Source organism: Natator depressus, chromosome 3 (assembly GCF_965152275.1).
Source record: "Natator depressus isolate rNatDep1 chromosome 3, rNatDep2.hap1, whole genome shotgun sequence".
NCBI classification, from domain to species: Eukaryota; Metazoa; Chordata; order Testudines; family Cheloniidae; genus Natator; species Natator depressus.
In genome coordinates, this window is record NC_134236.1 from 76235397 (window position 1) to 76241738 (window position 6342).

The following is a 6342-nucleotide window of genomic DNA, read 5'->3' on the forward strand; positions in this document are numbered from 1 at the left end:
TGGTCGGGACATGGGACAAACAACTATATATCGGGACAGTCCCATTTTATCAGGACGTCTGGTCGCCCTAGGGCTGGGCAGCAGACCGAGTGGCTCCCGGGAGTCACCTGCAGGCACAGGTGCTGCGACCACTGTTCCCTCTAAGCTGTGCGTGTGTGTGTGCGCACAGATCCTAAACCCCGTGCACATGGCAAAACACCATGCGCACAAAAAATTAAATACTACCTCGGAGTCAGGCCGAAATATCCTTTATGGGCGACTTTTGACATTGTTCGCCTGCCATCTATCAACACAGCCAGATTCTGCCAGCTGGCAAGGGTGGGGAAAGGGATAATGTATAAGTATTTTACTCGCTTGGGCGCATTTGCCTCATGGCACACAAATTTGAACTCTGCTTCAAAAATTTGCGCAGAATAAATTTTTTGCGCACACGGCCTGTCAAAAATTAGAGGGAACACTGGCTGCAACCAGGTCTATCACCCTGCCCCCTGCCAGTGAGTAACAGAACCCCTGCCTGACCCACACTTCTTTTTTTACGTGCCCCAAGCCAGAATTAAAATCGGGATCGCCACACAGCATACAGCGGCCCCCCTGGGAGAGCCCCTCCACCTGCCTCCCCAGCGCTGCAGGAAGGTCACTGCTTTACCGCCCAACACCGCTGCCTGGTGTCTCCACTTCTCTCCATCCTTGCTCTCAGGGATTGTCTGAACACAGGATTTCACCAGTTTATTTTAAATCTGTTTAAAATTGATTTAGTTAAATCAGTGAAAACTTTAGTGTGGTTTCAACCTAGTTATATCAATGGTACCTGTATATATTCTGACACATTAACACAACATCAGAAATCAGTCTGATTGCGGAAATTATAGAGGAATCTCTCTGCTAGTAACTTCAGGAAACGTCCTTGCTAGATTCCTCCTGAACCATCTTCTTCCTCTGGGAAGACATGCTTTGTGAATCTCAATGTGGGTTTATACCAACATTTCTCAAATGCTGCCACCTGGGGCTTTTCTTGTGGCCACAGCATGCTGGGCTGTGCTCTGGTGAGGGGAGGAAGCAGCAGCCTCTCTCCCAGGACCGCTCCCAGAGTCCCCTACCGCTACCAGGATCTCTCCCCCAGGATCCCTCTGGAACCACAAATGCTGGAGGAGAAGGCAGCCAGCAAGTTCCCCACCTTCCCAAGGGCAGTCGGGTTGAGTTTTTTAAGCCGGGGGGGCAGGCTCCCACCCCAAGCTCATCCCTCCCCACCTCCGGCAACCCCAGGGTTTGGCTGCACTAGCCAGGCTTTGGTCATGTGGCAGCAGGCTCCAGCCCCTGGCTTACCACCCCTTCCCAATTGCCTCTGGCCCCTGCTGCCTTCTCCAGCCTGGGCTTCCACCACGCAGCAGGGGGCTCCGTGCCCCAGGCACGGGGCTTCGGGCTCAGGCCCCAGCTAGGGAGTTCTGGCCCCGGGCCCCAGCTGTGTAGCAGCGGTGAGTGCTGACCCCAGGCTCACCCCCCCTGCCCCAATTGCCCCTGCTGCCTCCCCCACACCCTCCATCGACTCCCCCCAGGACTCTGCTACCTTCCTCTCCACCACCTCATCCAGGGCTTAATTTGTCCCAGAGCTAAGTAAGGCTACTGTGAAAAGTGATATTTGTTAATACCACTTTTCACAGCAGACTTAGGAGCCAGCTAGGAGGACTGTGAAAAATGATATTACATGCAAGTATTCCTTTTTACAGCAGTAGTTGTAGGAGCTAGCAAGTCTTTTAAAAAACAAAAAAGCAAAAGAAATAACAAAAAAGACAAGAACGTGCAAAGCACTTTGTGCTTCTATGTTGATTAGGACCAGTAAAGAATGGAGACAACAGTACATTTTTATTATTGTGAAAAAAAAAAAACAAAAAAAAAAAACCAACCCTACATATATAAATTACAATGATGTGGACATGTATATGTGCATATTTGTTTTTCCTAAAGTTAATTAATACTTTAAGAAAAATTGTCAGACCAGCCATGAGCACGAGTGGGTGGCTGTACTCTTAGGCCACCAAAAATTTTGTTGTGAGAATCCCTAGTTTAAACCATCTAAAGGCACCACTGACATGATCTTTACTGCTTGCCAGCTGCAGGAAAAATGTAGAGAACACCACAGACTGGTGTTCATGGACCTGACAGAAGCCTCTCTCCATCAAGAGAGAAGCACGGTAGAAAATCCTTCTGAAGTATGGATGCCCACCAACATTTATCACCATTCTTTTGTCTCTTTCACAATGACTCCGCCACCATTTTGGTTCTGGTGCACTGAAGACCATGAGTTCCTAACCATACCATTTCCCAAAATTTTTGAACGTTCAATCTTGTGGACATTGCATAGGATCTACTATGGATGCCTTTTAAGATTAAGACATGCATTTAGCAGGGCTGTGTTATTGCCCCAATGCTCTTCTCCATCTTCCTCGCTGCAATGCTCTATTTGATCACTGACAAGATTCCAGCAGCAATGCAGCTAATCTATCAAATGGATGGTAAACTGTTCAACCTCGGCCACTTCTGATCCAAAACCAAATCACCCCCAACCTTCATCATTCAGCTTCAGTAGGGTGATGATGCTGGAGGGGCAATACCTTTGAGATTCCCTGTGTAAAATATTTTTCCCCCACCCAGGTTCCAGGCTCCTTTCCAGTACTGTTTATTCCAAATTCAGGACTTGGGAATGGATAAGCATGCACCTTAAGTGTGGGAGAAGAGGTAGGTTACAACATCTGGCTAACTGCCGCTTGGGGCCTCTTCTCCTTGTGCTGGAGTAGCCAGCTCAAGGTGGTGGTGGTGGGATTACTTTGTGTATTTCTTGAGCTCCTACTGGTGGGGGAATCTACGAGAGGTATTCCACATATAGCAACTGCAGTGGCCACAGAAATAGCAGGTGTAACTGGTTGCTCAGTAGCTGAGTGAGCCACAACTGTCTTAGTCCAGGTTGCAGAGATTTCTATCTACCTCAGTCTACAAGTCCCAAAATAATGGAGTCCACAAATCTCCCAAACTCCTCAGACATCTGGCCTCAGCCACCTAGCGGCCCAATCTAATCGCTTTTTGAGCAACGGCCCCAAGTTTTGACCCCTCCAACCACTTTGCTGCTCAAAACTTCTGCCAACAGACCCAGCCAATCTAAAATGGCTGCATTCACGGTATCATAATCTGTTACTTGTTCATCACTGAGTGGCATTGACCTTTTTACAAGAGATAGAAAGCCACATGTCGGGCCCATACCCTCTTTTCCCAGGCTACTCCTGAAGCCATTCTCTCAAGCGTTAACAAAAAAGCATCAGGGTCATCCACTAGTCCCATTTTGCACAGCCTCATGCCCATTGCCTGGTTATCACTCCTTATTGAGGGACTCACCAACTTCTCAAAGAGCTGTTGCTGCACATGCAACTGGCCTGCAGTAAATTACTGTAGGCTTTGTTGTTGTTCAGCTTGCTAAGATAACAAGAACTGCCTCTCTGTGTGCTGGATCTGTTGAAACTTTTACAACTCACCTACCCACCACAGGAGTTCCTCCATATTTCCCAGTCTGCCCACATCATCAGCTTCCCTTTCCAGTCCTTCACATACAGTGGAGTAGGAAATCCCAGGACAAGTCTCCAAATTGCACATGAGGTTCCTTCACGCTGGCTTTCTCTTTGCAAGCAGTCCTCACACACTCTTGGTGAGTTCACTAGCAGTGCACTTTATTTACAGTGTTTTACACAGACTTCATGTCCCGTTACCATAAGGCTTTCCCCAAGCTTCAACAGCCCTCTTGGCACTGGGTGAGAGAGTTGAAAGAGAGGTCTTATCACTCTAAGGTCTTGGGCTGTTTTACCTTTCCTTCTGTCTCCTGTCTCCCAATTAATAGCCCTTAGCTGATGAGCTGAATCTCCTCATTAACTGTTTAATCACCCAGTTCTAATCAACTCTCAATCTGGGTACTTACAAAGTGCAGAGTGGTGAGTCAGCCCTAGGCTTCTCCCACTGTCACAGGTTGGTTTTTTGTTTGTGTTTGCAGAAGACATCAAAGATGTATCTATATCTTATTGAACAATGTTGAGTTACTTAGTATGAGCAGAGAGGATAGTAACAAAAGCTTGGACACAATACAGTGGTTGTACTGGATTAAGAATTTAAAAGTTTTGTTTGTAGCAGGCAAAGGGAAATACTGAAGATGTGGGTAAGATCATCGATGGATCTGATACTAATTGAGAACATTAAACTAATACAGTGTTGAGAAATCAAAATGATGACAAAACAAGTAGCAATTAAGACATGTCAATTTGGAAGCAGTATTAGAATGCTGGAATCAAGTGGTGGTGTTTGTTTTTGAGTGGATTATAATGTGCTAAAATAGATGAACAGGTCTTAGTGTGCTCCATTACCAGGAGGAAACCTAATCTGACAATTTCCATTTTTGGAATATGGAATTATTGAAATAAGGAACAGGGGCCCAGATCTACAAAGGTACTTAGGAGCCTAAACCACAGACTTAGGAACCTAAGCCTCAGGCACTTACATTCCAGTTTTGGTTCCACTATGATCCACAAAACTTCTGCTGAACCCTGTAGGTGCCTAAATTACTTAGAAGCCTAAATTTTCAGGGTCAGAGTTTCCTAGGCACCTATGTTTTTGCATCTGGGCATGCACATTGCTGCCTCCATCTAGGCATCTGCACGCCTAACTCCTGCCTAGGTCCCAGAGCAATTCACAACCCCAGAGAAGACAGGCAGCTGAATGCCTAAGTCACATTCAGGGCCCAATCAGTAGGTGTGCTCAAAAGCTGGATCAGGTTCCATTCAAAATCTGGCCACCCAAGAAGATGGTGCCCACCTTAGTACCTTTAGCCCTGGGGTTAGAGCATTTACATGGGATGTGGGAGAAACAGGTTGAATTTCCCCCTCTCTGCCAGAGGGGGAAAAGGATGTGAATAAGGGTCTTCTGCCTCTCAGGTGAGTGCTCTAACCACTGAGCTATGTAGTATTCTGATGTTAGAGGGTTTCCTCAATCTCTCCAATTGAAGCTGTGCCACTGTGGCTAATGAAAAGGGGTGGGTGGGAAAGAGGGACTGGACCCTGGGTCTCCTACTCCCCAAAGGGCTGCCCTAACCACTGGACTACAGTCTCTCTCACACACACACACAAAATTTGTCATATCTCAATGGTTAAAATACCCTCCTGAGAAGTGTGCAAATCCTTCCTCTCCCACACACCCCATCAGAGAGAAGGGAATTGAACTTGGGTCTCCACATCTTACATGAGTGTTTTAACCACTGGGCAAGAAGTAATAAGGTGGGCACCTCCTCCTCTCACCATTTTGTGTGAAGCAAGGCATGTGTCTAACTACTAAGAGACACCTTAGGCCCCTAATCCACCTGACTCCATGTGGCTGGCTCCCTGTTTGTGGATCACTAAGCAGATATAGGTGTCACCGTGCAGCCCAGACTTAGGCACCTATTTTTGAGAGGGGAGGGATTTAGGACACACTTCTCTTGTTACCATCTCCCCCTAGCAAGCTTCGGTGTCTCCCTGCCTAGCATGCTGGCTTTTGTGGATCACATTATAAGGCACTTATCTTTCTCCATTCATTGTACAGGGAACCTAGGTGCCTAAATCAGCTTCGAGGATCACAATGATTTTCCTGTGGTTTTCTAGGAGCTGGTGCAAAGCTTCCATCCCATCATGGCTTCCACCCAAAAATCCAGAATTGTTTATTTCATCAAAATGAAAGTAAAAATCAGGATTATTTTAAAAATTATTTCCCTCAAGTAACTGAAGAAGTTACAAACTTCTGGGGACAGAGACTTTCTAGCAATTCTGTGTTTTCTAAATCTAGTGAGAATAAAATTAGAACCCTCAACACTACTTGTAAGTGCAAAGGAACTTGTAAGGGGTACGGTAGCCACAGTTTAGGACAGGGGTGGGCAAATGTTTTGGCCCAAGGGCCACATCGGGGTGCAAAACTGTATGGGGGGGCCAGGTAGGGAAGGCTGTGCCCCCCAAACAGCCTGGCCCCAACCCCCTATCCGCCCCCTCCCACTTCCCACCCCAACTGCCCCCCTCAGAACCCCCAACCCATCCAACCCCTTGTCCCCTGACCACCCCCTCCCCCCCCAAAAATGGAATAGGACCATAAACTGTAAGGAGTGGTGCTGGAGCATGCACTACAGGTATAATTGAGCCTGCTAAGAAAGAGCTGGGGGGTGAGGAGGAGAGGAAAAAACTCTACTGGTGTACAAAGCTATGGATATGCTTGCTTGATTAACCCCAATAAACACTGCATTGCTTGCACTTCAGACTCTGGCCTTCTTTCTGTCTGCGTGACAAGAAC